Source organism: Mustela erminea, chromosome 17 (assembly GCF_009829155.1).
Source record: "Mustela erminea isolate mMusErm1 chromosome 17, mMusErm1.Pri, whole genome shotgun sequence".
Classification (NCBI taxonomy): domain Eukaryota; kingdom Metazoa; phylum Chordata; class Mammalia; order Carnivora; family Mustelidae; genus Mustela; species Mustela erminea.
Window position 1 is genome coordinate 39,279,181 of NC_045630.1, and position 18,078 is coordinate 39,297,258.

The window sequence follows — 18,078 nt, forward strand, 5'->3', positions numbered from 1 at the left end:
TTCTTTTTTATATGTTTGTTTTTGTTTTTGTTTTTTTGTAAGAGGACATCACACATAGAAATCTGGGAGTTTAGAGGCCTCTCGGACTTATTTGGACATTGTGTGGATTGGTAGTACCTGTTCCATTTAACAGTTTGATGCTTAATTAACAATCACTCTTTTTTAATTGATTTTTTAATGAGATATGCATATGCCAGATTGTTGTTTTTAAAAAATGTGTTGATGTTGCTTAATATTCCTTGATTATCCATGATATAGTAAGTTCTCTAGTAGTGTGCAAGGCTTTAACATTATTCATTGGACTGTTTTCACAAATGGTAGATACATTATAAATAAATGTGCATAATATTTTACTTAATTAGGCATCAGAATTCTTTATGATAATTAGTTTCTGACTTTATAACCAAGTGGTATTTTTTTGAATGAGTGGATAAAAGCACTGTGCAATTCTGAACTTTATTTCACCAGTTGTTAGGCTTGGCTGACTTCCTGTCAGCCTGTTTGAGAGACCAATTTTATATGGTTATTTTTGGAAAATTCAGAATATATTTTCCATTTTAAATAGTGATACTGCTTGGATATTTATAGAGCTCTTGCATTATTTTTCTAGATCGTTCAGAAATCTTGAAGATTTGGGACTAATGGTGGACTTAAGGATTCTTAATTTGGTTTGTGTTTAAAGTAGCTTTACCAACTTTAAATCATGTATGCACATAATGCAACACAACAGTGTTGGAAGCAGTGATTACAGGATTATCCTTATCTTCATTAATGCAGTGACAAAATATTCTAAGCCAAAATAGAATACTGCTGGTGGTTCTGGGAGAGTCTGGGGACAAGACACTTCAGAAAGGTACTAAGAACATTTGTATTAAAAAGAATGTCTTCACTCTTCTGTTTCCAGAATACAAACAAGCAAGACACTGGGTACATTAGTATAGATTTCCATCTTCCCCCTCTGAGGTGTTTCTTTTACCTAGCAGTTACTGTCCATGTTCTGTATTTTTCTTTTCTCAAAAGGGAAGCTTTTTTGCTTAGTCTGTGTTTCAACTTTGCTTGTTATGATTGGGAATTTGCATCCATCAGTTGAGATAAGCCAGGTTTTCTGGCAGATATTTTGTTTTAAAGAAGTGTTATCAATGATTGCCTCCTTTTGTGTGTGATCCAGATTTGTGAAACTACTTTAGACGTACATTTTTCACTTTATACCTCCCTGGGAGAGAGGGAGTGAATTTCTCTCCATTCAGAATGTGCCTCAGTAAAACTTTTTTGATAGATCTATTAAAATCTTATTCAAGTCTTGTTCTGACTTGAACTAAGAATGTCATTTCTTGAATTATAGTGGTCTAATATAAAACGTAAGAAATTCAAGAAATACCAAGTTTTGACATATTGAAAGTTAACAGCCACCTCTGACCGTCCGTGAAATGTAACCTTTCTGTATATAAATGAATACTTGGAAGAGACAGACTACCTCCTATCCGGAGACAGTGCTGCCCGCAGTGCCTTCTCTGCGCCAGTCCTTCCCCTTCCGGTATCCCCTTACTGAATGAAATCCTACTTACCTGCTTATACTCTGCAGTGGAAGAGTTCCTTGACAGTCCCCTACCCCACGCTCTATTATATGCTCCCTGATCACCTTGCATTTTTCACTTGTCAAACTTCTCACACTACCCCTCAAAGTCAGTCTTTTTAAGAAGATCACAAGGTCCTTGGGGGCAGAGCCCGTGTCAGTTTTGTGCAGGTGGTATGCCCAGAGTCTAGAATAGTCCCTGGCATATAATAGGCCCTTAAATAATGTGGTAAGGGTGTAAACATAAAAATATTCAAATGGATTAAGTTAAAGGTTTTTAATTAGATCTGTGTCATTGACGATGTCATGACAATGTCAATGTCATGACAATGTCATGTACACATGACACTGAGTAAAACACAAATTGAATGGGTCTGAAGAAAATAGAAGAAAAAGGCAGTGTGATTTGTGAATTGCCAAGAATTGGAAAAGACATACTGGATTAGGAGATTTGATCTATAATTATACTGACTTGCTTCCCATTGTGCATTTTGACCTAAAAATAAATTTACCAGGGCCTTCCCCCAAATCAGCTATGATTGTTTTATTTTTATCTCCCCTAATTTTGTGGCTTTCTATGCATTAAATGTGTTAAGGTGACAGCTATATTGCCTTCCTAACGACTGAATCTGGGTTTTTAGCATGTATGATTTTCGCTCTGCCTGACTGACCAGGTTCTCCTCAGAACTTTAATGTTGTGGCTGATGTTTATGTTTCCTTTCTTGGAAAACATTGATCTCCCTATTCTCCCGGGTATGATGGATTTGGAAGCTATTTTTTGTTACTGTTTTATTGCCTTCTGTAGTGACCTTTTGATGTCTCCTGAGTGGTGGGAATAAGTTTGATACTACAGATATAAAAGGAGCATACATCAAAGAGTGTGCCTTTTCTTTTCCTTAATTCTTTTCTTTTTCTTAATTGTGCCCAAACTGATTTAAACATTAAAGACTATTACTCTGACATTTTTCCTCACACAAATGAGTGTTGTACTGAGTACAGAACATACCTGTGAACAACAATTATGAAGTGTAGGTTAATTTATGAGTGTGTTTTTTCTTGTATTCTTAAAAATTGAGAGCAACGCATTCATGCTAACTCAAGTGTCACCCGGCGAAACAGCCTTAGAGAGCTGAAAATTGTTGACTTTGATAAGAAAATAGACACTTTCCTCAGATAGCCTGAACTGCAGTTTTTTTCTGCACATTGTATGGTCGGTGTTTAAGCCTTACCTACAAATTGGTGAGGGAATAACAATGGATGAAAAGGGCCAGAGAGAGGAGAAAGATAGTAACTGTTACTTGTTTCAACAGAGTTTGCATAAGAAAATTATATGTAACTATATAAAGCTGGGTTTTGTTTAGAGAAGGACTCGCTCAGTTCGGTGATTGGTTGCTGGTCGTCTTCCAGATGTCATTTCGATTTCAGTTTCCTGAGGATGTACCAGAGGGTGCATACTGAAATATTGAAAGTGAAAATAAAAATCTATAAAATCATTTTCTTTTTAAAAGCATATACACAGTATCTTGGCCCTGGAAGATTGCCTTGTCTCAAGGGAGCTGTGCAGTGCAGGAAAGAGATAATTTATGCCACCATTTTTTTAACTAGTTGCAAGATTTATGGTGCTTGATCACCTTTCTAATGGTCATTTTATTTAGACTTGTGATAAATGTGTTTAGAACAGTAAAATGATTAGTGGAGATTTTTTTGTTTGTTTGTGAAAGGATAGAATTGATATGATTTCTATAGCTGTTGACCCGTTATCTTTCTGCTCACTTAATTTTCTGTTTGGAGATGCATTCAGGTGATATTAAGGCATTATCAGTTGTGATGTTTGGTGAAATCAAAAGTTAAATTCATCAAAGTAAATATCCTGATTTGTGGAACTTTCTCTTCTACATTTTCTTTTAAAGGTTTACGTGCTGGCTTGCTGTGTATGGAACAAGTTGTTACTGTGTTGTTGGTTAGTACTGTGGCTTGCTGGCCATTGGTGCAGGTTGGCTAGGAGTACCAAGGCTCTAAAGTAAGTGACAAAGCAAGCAAGTAGGATGTCTTGCCACAGCTCTGTAGGTCTGAAAGTAGACAGTGAGACTCAGAGACGAGAGCAAGAACAGTTCATTGTAGCAGAGCAAGCAGCAGGAGCCTTGGCATCACCACATGAATTCTCTTGCTTGCAAGTCCCGAGGAACAGTGAGATGGGCCTGGTGGTTGCTGTGCTTTCATTGAGCTGGGTCAGTGTCAGAGCCCAGGGCTACAGGTGTAACACTGATGGAAGCAAGCGATAAGCAGTCCTGTCCCCCTGGTTGGGGATCCAGCAGGGAGCAAGTAGACTCCCTCAGTCATCCTGTGGTTGCCTTGACCTACATCACTAGCTACAGCTAGCTAGTGTACTTGCAGTTTGGTGCATTTGGTGAGGAGGATATATAGGGGCTCTTGGGACCCATGGTGGGTAGCCTTTTCTAATAGTTACCTTTGGCCTTAATTGTTCCACCATCTAGTGGTATTAATTTGTACATATTCTGCTCCGCCAGGGTGTAGTTTAAGGCTAGAGCGTTATCCATTGTGGCTTGTGCAAGAGAGTTTAAACTGACCTACTGATCTTCTAGAGCTTGCATGGTCCCACGGCTAAAATTAAGGATCAGGGGGTGCCTGGGTGGCTCAGTGGGTTAAGCCGCTGCCTTTGGCTCACGTCATGATCTCAGGGTCCTGGGATCGAGTCCCAGGACTGGGACCTCAGTCCCAGGACTGAGCTCTCTGCTCAGCAGGGAGCCTGCTTCCCTCTCTCTCTCTGCCTGCCTCTCTCTGCTTGTGATCTCTCTCTGTCAAATAAATAAAATCTTTAAAAAAAAAAAAAATAAAAAAAAATAAAATTAAGGATTAGTTCCTGACCATTTGCTCTAGGGCATGAATTCTCCTGCCAGGGAATAGTACTTGAATTGCTTTATCGAACCAGGAGTCTGTGTAACCCTAGTAGGATCGCCTAGTTGGGGTGCATGTTGTCTCCAGTCCTCAAACAGTCCACCTTACTGCCAGGCCTCCTTTTTAGTAGCTGGAGGCCAGAGGATGAGTAATTTTTCCTTTACTGACTCAGGGTAGCTCACATTGCCCCAAGTATTTGCCTTGGAATTTGCAAGTCCCCGTGTCTTATCAGGATTAATGAACCACCCCTGGGCTTTCCTGTGAGTCAGTTTCTGTTCCAAAGCCCTTGCTACCTGCTCTTTTTTGATTGAGCCTAACAGTCAGCAGGATATCACGAACATACAGTGGAACCAAGTCCTTCCTGAAGGGAAAGGCCTTCTTCCACATTGCGTTTGTGGAAATGCCAGGAGAATTCTAGTGCCCCTGAGGCTATTTAGTAAAAACCTATCTTAGAACCTGCAGGTGAAGGTAAACTGATACTGATCTTACCGTGCCAAAGGGATTAGGAAAGAGGCATTGGGGGGCGCCTGGGTGGCTCAGTGGGTTAAGCCTCTACCTTCGGCTCAGGTCATGATCCCAGGGGCCTGGGATCGAGTCCCGCATAGGGCTCTCTGCTCAGCAGGGAGCCTGCTTCTCCTCATCTCTCTCTCTGTCTGTCTCTCTGCCTATTTGTGATCTCTCTCTCTGTCAAATAAATAAATAAAATCTTTAAAAAAAAAAAAGGGGGGGGGCGCCTGGGTGGCTCAGTGGGTTAAGCCGCTGCCTTCGGCTCAGGTCATGATCTCAGAGTCCTGGGATCGAGTCCCGCATCGGGCTCTCTGCTCAGCGGAGAGCCTGTTTCCCTCTCTCTCTCTCTCTGGCTGCCTCTCCGTCTACTTGTGATTTCTCTCTGTCAAATTAATAAATAAAATCTTTAAAAAAAAAAAATAAAAAAAAAAATAAAAAAAAATTAAAAAAAGGAAAGAGGGATTGGGGGGAGCGGGAGGAAGATGTTAGCAATGGCGGAGAAGGCGGCATACCCAGTGTGGTCAGTTCGCGCTGTTGGTTCAGTCACAGTCACGGTACTGGGAGTAGCCAGAGCCAACAGGGGCAACAACTGAATTCAGGGGGTGGCAGTCCACTGTAGGCCTCCAGCTCCCAGTAGTCTTTTTCACAAGGCCACACAAGCTGATTTTATTGAAATATCGCATCTCAGTATTCTTGCTGCCTTGGGGTTTTTAACCAAGATCGTGATTTCTTTTTTTTTTCCATTTGGAATTCTGTATTGTTTTTGTTGTGTAACATAGGGAGAGAACTGCCAGACTAGGCAATCTGTTATGCACTTGTTCTGTGATCCCCTCCAACAAGCGTATCTTCTGCATTGAGAAAAGACCCCTTGGATTAAATGAGTATCTACAGTACAACTACAGTACGTCAGACATCGATACCAATGTACCTTCAGCAGTGAGAGGAACTGCAGGGGGCAGCGCACAGCAGGGATCCAAATGTCCCCACCTGGAGATATGGGACTTCAGCCAGTTGAATGTGTGGCTTCCGTCTTCCGTTCAAGAGAAGCTGATGAGATAGCTACTTAGTATCAGTACCAAAAAAGCCAGAAAAGCTTCTGTCTCTCACCTGTCTTTTCTTCCCCTGCGGTCCTCCCTTGGGACTGGAGAAATCTTGGCTCCCTCTCTCCATCTTCTTTAAATGCTGGTAAGTCAGGGCGCAAGGGCACAAAATTAGGTAGTGGAGGTACTGAAGGATTATTGTGTTTAACGGTTGCCACTCAGCTCTGTAGATCTTCCAGTAGTTGGGGATTGATTTCCAGGGAGAAATCTGGATCTGTAGAGGCATTTTTGGTTTCAACCAGACTGCTTTGGTTTCAGCCTGTTGTATGCTTTGGGTCTCCCATAGTTCAGTACCGAATTTCTTGGACCAAATTTCTTTGGTGCTGATTCCATGCATCTCTTTTCAGGCGACTCGTACTTTAACAGTTGTCTCCGCATTGTCTTCTAGCTGGGCCCTTTTGGAGGAGTTCCAAAAAAATCACTGTCTGTTTCGTATCTTAGCATACTACTTGGACCAAGATATTTCCAAACCTCATAGAGAATGCATGAAGTAACAAGATCCCAAAGGAAATCACTAAGAAAGCAAGCAGGTTGGTTTGCCACAGCTTCATAGGTGCGAAAGTAGGCAACGAGACTTAGCTATCAGAGCAAGACAGTGTTTAAAATACACCCACAGCAAGAGCATCAGTATGGGTCGCCGCTGGCTTTCCTGCTCACAAGTGAGACATGACATCTGGGTGGCGGCTCTGCTTGCAGGGAGATGGCTTACAGCTGAGAAACGTAGGACTAAGGGCTCCACACCTTTTGTGGCAAGTAGCAAGCAAACCTGTCAACGTTCACCTAGGAAAGGAGCAATTGTGCTGAAGTTACACTGTGCTTACCTTGGTCACTAGATACAGAAAGGGCTCAAGGTCAGCGCACCTTGTAGTTTGGTGTACTCAGTGAGACCATTCAGGGCACGTGGGACCCATGACAGACTGGCTTTCTTGATAGTACTTTCTAGGTAAGATGAAAAAGATTATAAGAGTAGTTATTTTTCAAATAACATATGTGTCATAGTATAGTAACCTATTGCATTTGAGGTCTGCTTTCAGAGTTCATAAAACATATTCATAATTTATGTCATCAAGTCATCTGTGAAGTAGGTCATGGAAGTGTCACCATCCCCATTTTGCACAAAGAAGAAAACTGATGCTCACTGAGATTCAGTAACATGTGGCAGGTTATATGTATAAGAAGTAGAACCTGATCTTGGATCCATGTTTGTTGACTCTCATGTTTTCTTTTTACTACCCTGAACCAACTTGAATGAGTAGAAAATAATCATTTATAGCTTATAAATAAGATTTTTATGCCAGTGATATTTCAGTAAAATTACTACTCTCAAGTATCTTTTTCAAAGTCCTCAATTAACGATTTGCTTAGGAAATATGTCAGGGTTAAAATTTAGTTTAAATGTGGCTTATTATGTATTTTGAATTATGATTTAACTGGTTCTAGTATGGCATTGAAAAAGAAAATGAAAAATGTTACATACACTTAAAAATTTTGTTATTTTTGTTTATTATGATGTAGTAAGTCCCTGATTGTATGAACCAGCTTCTTATAATTTGATTAGTTATACATAAAGCACAATTGAGAGAAAAAGTAGATTATTGGTATTTTCAGGTTGAGAGAACTAAGGATCATTCAAACTCTGAGTAGAATGAACATTCATAGGACACTGCTGAGTAGAATACCATCATAGCAGTCAGGCTGATGTTAGGTCAGACTTTCCATTATTAATTCTTCTTTTGGTTTTTATAACTTTTGGTTGAAAATTCTTTCCAGGGAACAACTTGTATACAGATTTTCAGCCTGGGAGCAAATATCTCATGACCCACTTACAGATCTCTTTAAACATTCAGATTGATGTTAAGAACTTTTAAGATGAAGGCTAATTGTATGTTTCAAAATATTTTAAAATATTTATTCTTTTAGAATCAACAACTTAAAATTATTTTATTCATTCCTTGTGCAGCTGCATTGTATTTTTAGAACTATGCTCAAAAGAGCTCCGATGATAGGCTTTTAAAAATAAATGTAACAACTCAATTGAATAGCATTTTTAAGAATTTAAGATTTTAAGAAGTTGTCAGAATGAATAAAGATTTGTATACTAATTGATTTAAAAGTTAAAACTTAACTTTAGGTTTCAGTAATTTAGGAAAAGGGGGATCATTCTTTTGTGTTTATGTAATTATTTGATTTGTATTGCTCTACAAACAAATGTTATTTTAAGAGTACAATATTGTTTTAGGGTTCTCCAGAGGAACAGAACCAATAGGATACACCTACCCAAACATACACCTCTCTCTGTATATGTGCTTACCTCAGCCTATGCCACATGCTATATTTCTAGCTCTGTGCACACACACACGCACACATGCACATATGCATACACACACACATACACACACGAAAGATTTATTGTAAGAAATTGGTTCATATGATTATGGAGACTGGGAAGTCCTGAAATCTGCCATCTGTAGGCTGGAGGCCCAGGAAAGCTGGTGGTGTAGTTCTGGTCAGAGTCCAAAGGCCCTGGAACCAGAACCTATTTTATATGTTCTAGTATCAGTGTAAGGGTCTGAGAACCAGGAGAGCCAGTGGGATAACTTTTTTTAAGTCTGAAGGCTTGAGAACTAGTAGAGCTGGTGGTGTAATCCCCAGTCCAAGAGCAGGAGAAAACCAATGTTCCAGCTCGGTAGTCAGTTGGAAGGGTTGAATTCTTTCTTGCTCAGTCTTTTTTTTTGTTCAGGTCCTCAAAGGATTGGATGAGGTCCACCTACGTTGGGGAGGACAGTCTACATAACTCAAGTCTACCAATTCAAATCTTAATTTCATCCAGAAACACCCTCACAGACACACTTTGGAAACAATGCTTAACCAATATCTGGTCACCCCATGGCCCAGTCAACTTGACACACGAAATTAACTGTTCCAAATACCATGAATAATTCTTTCCTATACTCTTAGTCATATTATTTCCAAAAGTGCTGGTATTGTACTTGAAACAAATGAAACAGATGAAAATGTTCTGATGAAAATATTCCTTGAGCAGTTTTTTTTCTCTTGAAAATGTGTAAAAAATATCCAAAATCCCTAATATGATCAGAATTGCCATCAAAATCCACTGTGAAAAACTGTAATTTAGTTCATTTTAGGGCAGTCATATGGGAACACGTTAACAGTTTTCAGTTAGTTGTAACAAATGTAATAGACTTTTAGAGACTCCTCAAAATTTTAGCATGCCTCCACTTTCCTAAATCTATATCCTGATATTTTCTCATGAAACAGGCAAACCAAATCAAACTGTCTGGTGGAGTTTTTATGCCATTAGTTTTCTTTAATGCCTTTAGATGGCTTAAGATTTAACAAAATTCATACTTAATTGAATATGCTGTTTTATGAAATGCTAGAATTAAAATATAGTTTTTCCAAATGAATAATCATTATCATAATTATAAATTTAGAAATTTAGTCCTTTTTTTTCCTGGACGTATTTTATTTTGTTCTTTAATTTCACCATGTATTAGGAGGTTGGCTCAAGAAGAGAAGGATGATAATTTTTATTTTATTGGCAACAGGTGGAACTTACTAGAGTGATAACTTTACTAAGTCCACAGAAGGATTTTGCTACGTTTTCTATTAGATAAATAGAAAAGGGGTAGTCATAGATTTTATATAGTATTTTCTTTGGTGCATTAGCTGTTACTTTATTTGCTGTATTTCCAATATCACTTTTACTTGTTTAAAGTGTCTTAAAACACTAACAGATCAGCATTCAAATTTCCAAGTCACTTCTATTTTCACTTAGTGGATTAGGAGCTCTCAAACTGGAACCCGGAAAGGTGAAGCAGTCCCAGGCAGTTACTCTACTCTGGGGTTGGGGGAGGGGGCAGGTGGGGCTTGGCAAAAGCCAGTGCTCTTTCCAACAGTTGCTGTTATAAACATTGTTTCCCTAAACATTCTTGTGTATGTCTTTTGTGCACATGTGGGAATTTCTTTGGAATATATTACCCAGAAGGGGAATTGGGAGGTCATGGGGACACTGCCCTCCATTTAGTAGTATATGAGAGTTCCAGTTGCTCCATGGCTTGGTTTTATTTTGCCAGAATGTTAAGTTTTTAGCTTGATGATGGATAGAAATGGCATTCTATTGTTAATTTAATTTGCATATCCTTGATTTGTACTGAGATTGAATATTTTTTCAAATGCTCTTTTGAAAATTACCTGTCCCTGTCTTTGGTCAGTCTTGAAAAAATTGGATTATCTTTTGTTTATTGAGTTCTTTACAAATCCTAGATGCTAATATAAGTTGGTTTTATGTATTACGAATATTTTCAAGTTGGTTCTATATATTTCAAGTATTTTTTTTTTCTGGTCTGTAACTTCTTTTTGCACTTTTCAGTTGTCTTTCTTGATGAATAAACTAGATTTGTTAGTGTCTAATGGCCATACCTTTTAAAGAAATAAGTATATTTTTTTCTACTTTGATGCCATGAATATACTTGTCTGTTTTCTTCCAAACATTTTAAAGTTTTACCTTTCACCTTTAGGTCTTTATACTTGTGTACAGTGCAAGGTATGTATGTAGGCATGTAAGTGTATTTTTTTCTTATTTAAAATAATTGACAACCAGTTGCTTCCATACCACATACTGAATGGTCTGTACTTCTTTCTTTCTTTCTTTCTTTCTTTCTTTCTTTTTTTTTTAAGATTTTATTTATTTGACAGATAGATCACAAGTAGGCAGAGAGGCAGGCAGAAAGAGGAAGGGAAGCAGGCTCCCTGCTGAGCAGAGGGCCTGATGCCGGGCTCGATTCCAGGATCTTGGGATCACGTCCTGAGCAGAAGGCAGAGGCTTTAACCCACTGAGCCACCCAGGCACCCCGGTCTGTACTTCTTTTACTTAAAGTGTAATGACTGTTTGATCAGGCATAAAGTTTTCATACATGAGTAGTTCTGGTTCTGGGCTGTTTGGCTGTTCCGTTGGTCTTGTTTTTTCCTGCTTCAGTTGTACTTTCGATAGCTCTTGATATGTGTTTGGAAAAAGCCCTTTACCTTGGTAATGTTTTTCAAAAATTTCTTGGCTATTTTTTGATTTCTTTTAATTTCATATTTGAGAATTAGTTTTGTACACATACAAACACATGTTTTTTAGGAAACTGTCCATTTCATCTTAAGGTTTTTAGACTTACTGACATAAATAATTCTTACTATTACTTGTATTCTTCTAAACTTCTCCCCACATTTCTTATTCTGCTGATTTCTAGTTATACCCCCTGAGATTCTTATTTACCCTTGCATTCTTTTCTCTTGATCAATGTTGTCATAAGTTTGTTTGTCTTAACTTTTTTTTTTTTTTAAGATTTTATTTGTTTATTTGACAGAGATCACAAATAGGCAAAGAGGCAGGCAGAGAGAGGGGTAAGCAGGCTCCCCACTGAGCAGAGAACCCAATGCGGAGCTCAATCCCAGGACCCTGGGATCATGACCTGCGCTGAAGGCAGAGGCTTTAACCCACTGAGCCACCCAGGCGCCCCTATCTTAATTTTTTTATTATTTATTTATTTTTTTAAGAATCAGCTTTTGGTTTTGTGGCATTTTATGGTCTTTATTTTCTGTTTATTTTCACTCTTTTTTATTGTTGTAATTTGGTAATTAATAATAATAATTTGTGATTGGTTGTGAGAGAGACAGGGTTGAGCGAAAGATATTCCAGTGTCTATCATAGTGACCAAGTGGATGGCAGTGTTTACCAGTTGAAGTAGAAAATGGCTGGAGGCAGTTTGCGGGGGAAAATGGTTAGTTCACTTTTGGATATTGAGTTTGTGGTATCTATAGGAAATCCAGGTGGAGCTGTATTTAGGAGAGGCTGGGCCTGAAATAGTGATTTGCTGTTTGTTATTGGTAAAGATAGTGCAGAATAGTGGGAAGAAGGAAAGACAATGATTGGAGGTCAATGGGAAGCCTTCCTGGCTCTGGTCATACTGTCCCCATTCCTATTTCTATTCAACTTAAAGGCTTTTGTGCTTCCAGGAGCACTTGTGCCAACGTTTGCAATATTTGACATGTTTGTATCCGTCACTAGACTGAAAAGACAGGGAACCTTCACCTTCTCATAGGACCTAGGGCAGCCAAAGCATTGGGTATGTATTTCTATTGACTGTCCTTGAGTTTGGTTGTGTATACATGATTTCACAGGAATGTGTTACGGATGCTCTAGAGGATTCAAGACAATTACCAACTTTAACCACTAAAAATATTGCCCCTGTTACTATAAACTGAAAGAGGTAAGGATTAACTTTTTTAAATTTAACCTGAATATGAGAATTTTTTGTTTGAAGAAAACATTAATCTCCCATATTTAAGGAGGAACGAGTTACTTCTTTTAATGAAAAGATATCTGCAGATGTTATCTTCTGTTACTGCTTCTGTTTCTAGAAGGCATTTATCTTCTTGGATTTAGGTCTTAATGTGAAGATTAAAAGTTGCCAACTAAAAATACTGCAGACTCTATGCACCCCTGTATTCTAGGAAAATTGGAAAAAGTTTAATGTTATTAATTCTGTAGCTTAATGCTTCTGAAACAGCAGAAGGGCATTATTGTTCACAAGGTAGTGTATAAAAAGCTATATACTTCAAGATCATGAAGGGGTTATACAAGTTGATTCAGTACAGCAATCAAGTTAAAAACAATGACAAGAGAACAGAATTCTTGAATGATTTATCTTCTTGATTTTTTTTTTACAGATTACAGCTGTCTGGCTTTGAAACAAGCATTGATATGTGGAAAATACATGTATTTACAGTTTGGAATAAGCTTTCCTAGAAAAATTATCCTGTTTGAGGCTTTTGGAGTTTTGAGTCTCTGTTCTGTATTCACTAGCTCTGTGACAGATCTGTTAGGAATGCATTTAGCTTCACGTAACAACAATGGCATAAACAAGAAGGGGGTTTATTTTCTTTAGGTAATGAGAAATCGGGAAGTGTAGATAGCTGCTGGCTTTGGTGTAATGTTCAGTGAGGTCAGGACTGGTATCTCTGATTCTTTGTCCTTTTTCCTGGAGCAACATGGCTGCTTCAGCATGAGGCATCACATCCACATTGCAGCCAGGGAGAAAGGGAAGGACAGAAACAACATGCCTGTGTGTCTCCATCTCTGTATCTATGTAGTAAGGCAGATGCTGTATTAATTAAAACTATTCTTTCAGAAATGTCAAGAAGACAATCTTCAATTACCCATTAAGTGACAAAATATGACAAGTGTAATCAAATTGTGAACATTTCTGTTAATGTTGTTTAATAAATTGATATGCTTAATCACCGCACATACTGAAAACAAAAATAGGTATCATTTAGAGGTTAATAAATGTCAAGCACTGGGCTAAGTGCCTTAAATTCATTATTCATGTAATTCTCATAATCTTCATTTGTGGAATTCTGAATAAATACACTTATAAGATACTGTTCTAAGATCTGAGTGATTTAATAGTACACGAAAAGTCCCAAGTCCCACCTAGTGGTGCTACTGCTATCCCCAAGAGGACATTGAGGCTTACTCAGGTCAGCACGGAGGCAGAGACTGTAGACTGACCAGCCTCACCTTTGTTGCCACCTTCTCCCTTGCATACATCTGCCACAGATGCTAAAAAGCAAATTAGTCATCTCCCTGCCTCTATTTCAGTGAAGATTGATCATGTGACCTCGTTTTCCAAACATAAACAGAAAGTTTCTTCGTCCCGCCCACCCCAAATATCAGCATCGGTCTTTTGTCCCATTGAAAGCTTGGGAAGGACACAAGACTGAGCAGAAGGAGTTGAATTGCAGTGTAGTTTGCAACAAAGGCTTCAGCCAATCCCATGGGACCATTCAGGAGCTAGTATAGCCCTTCAGGATTGTCACAGATTGATGCAAGAGGTCTGGACCTTTGTACCCTCACACTGACCAGTCACTGGGTGCAGCTGCCTGGTGCGGGACTCAGCTGAAAGCCCCGAGCTGCTATTTTTCCCTGCACCATGGAGGACGAATGCCTCAGCCCTAAAAAGCTATCTGGGGGCCCACCACAGCATCCCCTGCAGATGCTGGCTTTTGATTTTCAGACTTTGTTCTTTTCCAGGGCTTGCACTTAATGCCATTCGTTAGTTATTGGGCAATTTAACTCTTTCCAGCATATTCTATTTAGTTTTTTGGTCTGCTTGGTCTGTTTGTTGTTGAGAGAGGTATTTTTAAAACCTGCAACTCTCGATTGTAGAATTGTCTTTTTTCCTTTGAGTTCTATCGGTTTCTGCTTAGGGTTTTTGGTGGTGTATTCAAATGTAGAATTGTTGTGTCTTATTGTCTTGTTGCGTCTTTTATTTTTATGAAATATTCTTCCTTATTTGTAATAATGCCTTTTGTCGTAACAACTACTTTGTCTAATATAAATTTAGTTACACTAAATTTGGGCCAGTGTTCACATAGTATTTCTTTTACATTCTTTTAAAATATCTTCCTGCATTCCACTATGTAAGACCTATCTCACAGGCATTTAGAATTTTAAAAAATCTGATCATTTTTGTCTTATAATTGGAATTCATAGTTCATTTATATTTAATGTCATTATTGATGGATTTGGACTTGAGCCTGTTATTTATTTTCTGCTGTTCCAGTTGTTCTTTGTTCCTATTTTGCCCTCCCTTTTGGCTTTCCTTTTTTAACTGTTGCGTTTATGTCGTTGTTATTCTACCCCCTGCCCTGTCACCTTGCTAGTTATACATTCTCTCACTCTTCTATTAGTGCACACCCTGGGGATTGCCGCGCGTCTTTGATCTGTTTGAGCCAGCGTTCAGTTAGGACTTTTGTTTGTTTCTGTTGGGGATTAGTACATTTGTCTCTTTCTGTAAATTTTGGTTTTTGGATGAAATTCTCCTTATTTTCAACTGACTTATAGAACATATTAATCATAATTATTTTAAGGTTCATCTCTGATGGTTCTCAAATCTGGTTCACTTTGTAGACTGTTTCTGTTGTCTGCCTCCCATCCGACCCTTCTGTTAGGTTCTGTGTATGATTTCTTGGCTAGCCTGGTGATTTTTTTTTATTGCGTGGCAGGTGTGTCTGAAAAGTTGTAGAGACTCTGAATGGTGTCACCATCTCCAGAAAGGATTCAGTTTTTTTCCTGGTGGGCATATGACCTTTCATCTTGATTAAGGGGAGGCTGGTCTATCTTAAGGGTCTTGGCTGAATGTCTGGGGTATTTACCCAGACCTCTGCTCCTTCGTGCTTTCTGTACCCACTTTTCTCTCCCCAGCACCATGAGTCTGCCAGAATCTCTGCTTTGCTTTTTATCCTCTCAACTGCTTTCTCTTTGGTTTCTTGGATTATTTATAATAATAGACTTACTGGCTGCCTTCCCTCGATTTTGTACTTAATCATATTGAGTTGTTGGGATCCATAGGGTTTTTGATAGTGATACTTATGGTCGGAGGCAGTACAAACTGGTTAAAATGGAAAAATGGTTAGTTCACTTTTGGATATTGAGTTTGTGGTGTCCATAGGAAATCCTGGTGGAGCTGTATATGGAAGGGGCTGGGCCTGAGATAATGATTTGCTATTTGTTATTGGTAAAGATAGCGGAGAATAGTGGGGAAAAGAAAAGACACCATGATTGGAGGTCAGTAGGAAGCCTTCCTGGTTCCTTACTTACAACCCACCTTATGTTATATGATCATGGGGTTTGTTCCATGTATAATTTTATTTATTTGTGGACTTTTTAGTGGGAGAAGGTTATATTTGTGTGCATGATGGTAAGGAGGGAAAAAAGAAGTGTAAATTGGGTAAAGTGTAAATATGGGTTAAAGCCTCTGCCTTCAGCTCAGGTCATGATCCCAGGGACCTGGGATCGAGCCCCGCATCCAGCTTTCTGCTCAACGGGGGAGCCTGCTTCCCCCTCTCTCTCTACCTGCCTCTCTGCCTTTGTGATCTTTGTCTGTCAAATAAATAAATAAGATCTTAAAAAAAAAAAAAAAGAAGTGTAAATTGATGAGCTCCACTAGAAATCTTTCCATAGGGCCTGTCTAAATTCATGAAGTATTTAGGATAACCACAAAATATTTTAGTCTTATTTCAGTATGAATTTAAGAGGTCTGTTTTTTGTTTTATCTTATTGACTCATTTTATTAGTTCCATTTGAAAAACCAGGAGTTTGTGGGAGAAAAGGGCAAGCCCCAAGTTCACTACAGAGGGTGTCAGATAACAAGGGCTGACAGAGTACTTTTGAGGTTCCAGATTTTCACTGGGCCAAAGAGTAACAAATGTTACTTCAGATCAAAGGTTGGCAAACTGTGGCCCGTGGGCCAAATGTGGCCAGTACCTTTTTTTGTAAATAGAATTGTGCTGGAATACAGCCAGTCGTCTTCCTTTATATATGCTCTGTGGCTGCTTTGCTGTTCCAGAGTTGAGTGAGTTCAGTAGAGGTTGGCCTGTGGAGCCCAAGATGTTTACCATCTGGCCCTTTATAGAAAAAGTTTGTTGATCTCTGTTTTAGATGATCAAACTTAAGAGATTCAGTTCTTTTTATAGAATCCATCATTAATATTCTGAGGAATTGGCTGTAGCTTTAAAAGTGCATTTTTCTGTCTTCTCTCTTATTGTCCTCACTTGATTTTTAAAATTGCTTTTTCTGTTCCCATTTCCTCTCTCTCTGGAACCTCACTCCGTTGATAGTCTATCAGGAGAGTACAAGTGACACTGAGAGACACTTAGGGTTTCTGTACTAGAGCTGTGTTAAGTGTCGAGGAAGCAGTAAGGGTGGGAGGTGTGGCCTTTGCCACACAGTGGCCATTAACAAGAAGCACTTGAAAAGTCACATTTAAGCTTTATTTCAAAATAGGTGATATATTGCCACTGGCTGGAGACAAACTCTGGTTCAAAGCCATCAGAATTGGGAGGCCCTTTGTTCAGCAGAAGGCTTTTTATAAACTCTGCAGCAGTCACAAAGAACACTGTAGTTTGGACTTAGCACCAAGCTAAAATTTCATGTCTGAGGACAGTTTATTACAATCATTCATCTTGGGCATCCAGTCTGCTGACTCTTTTTGGCCGAACCTAAAAAGTCAGAGGTACTTCAGCCACGTCTGTTTCCAAACCAGAAATAACTCAGACGTGGCCTGAGCAGCACTGGAGTTCCACATTAGTTCCACCGGCGGAGGATTCCAGGGCTCGCAGGCATCAATCATCGTATTAGCGTTTTAGGGCCGTTGTCGGTGTTGTCAGGAATATGAAAAAAATGTGACCCAGTCTTTGTTCGCAAGGATGACTGGAGAGGGCTGGTCTGGCGCCCTCCTCTCTAGCGATCCCCTGTCACTCATTGAGCCGCTCGCCTCAGCCCTCAGTGTGGAAACTTACTACTCTGGAAGGTGTTATTTTTGGGTTGGAGGCAGATGGCTGTAGCACCTCAGTAGTGCTGTGCGCACAGCCCCAGAGGCAGGCGGTGCTCGGCTTCCATGTTCTTCCTTCCATTCGCACCCCACGGTCTCCCCAGGAGTCAGGGCAGGGGCAGACTTCCTGCTGTGCCCTCTGGTCTCCCCCTTCTCCGGACAGACTCTCGGGTTAGGGATGAGGAGGCTCAAGAAAAAAAAAAAAAAGGAAACAAAACTTTGTTGGCAAAAAAGCTTTCCTGATACTTTTTATTTAAAGCTAGACTTGACAATTGGAATTATAAGTGCTTTTATTTATTTTTTATTTTTTTATTTTTTAAAGATTTTATTTATTTATTTGACAGAGAGAGATCACAAGTAGGCAGAGAGGCAGGCAGAGAGAGAGGGGGAAGCAGGCTCCCCACCAAGCAGAGAGCCTGATGCGGGGCTCGATCCCAGGACCCTGAGATCATGACCTGAGCCAAAGGCAGAGGCTTTAACCCAGTGAGCCACCCAGGCGCCCCTATAAGTGCTTTTAAAATAAAATATTTAATATGAAATTTTTATGAACTCTCACACGGCATTTGTAACCCTTTCC

At 39.3% G+C, this 18,078-nt stretch overlaps 1 protein-coding gene across 3 annotated transcripts in view; it reads left to right on the forward strand.

The window, feature by feature from the left end:
* NEK7 (NIMA related kinase 7) overlaps positions 1 to 18,078 on the forward strand; it is a 156,061-nt gene that overhangs the window by 26,305 nt on the left and 111,678 nt on the right. The window contains exons 1-2 of one of the 3 annotated variants that reach the window (XM_032319396.1): positions 13,582 to 13,593; positions 14,046 to 14,052. The exons of the other annotated variants lie outside the window; for them this stretch is intronic. The gene's annotated coding sequence lies outside the window, so the exon portion shown is untranslated. Of the gene's footprint in view, positions 1 to 13,581; positions 13,594 to 14,045; positions 14,053 to 18,078 lie in introns of those variants that run through there. 3 annotated transcript variants of the gene reach the window in all.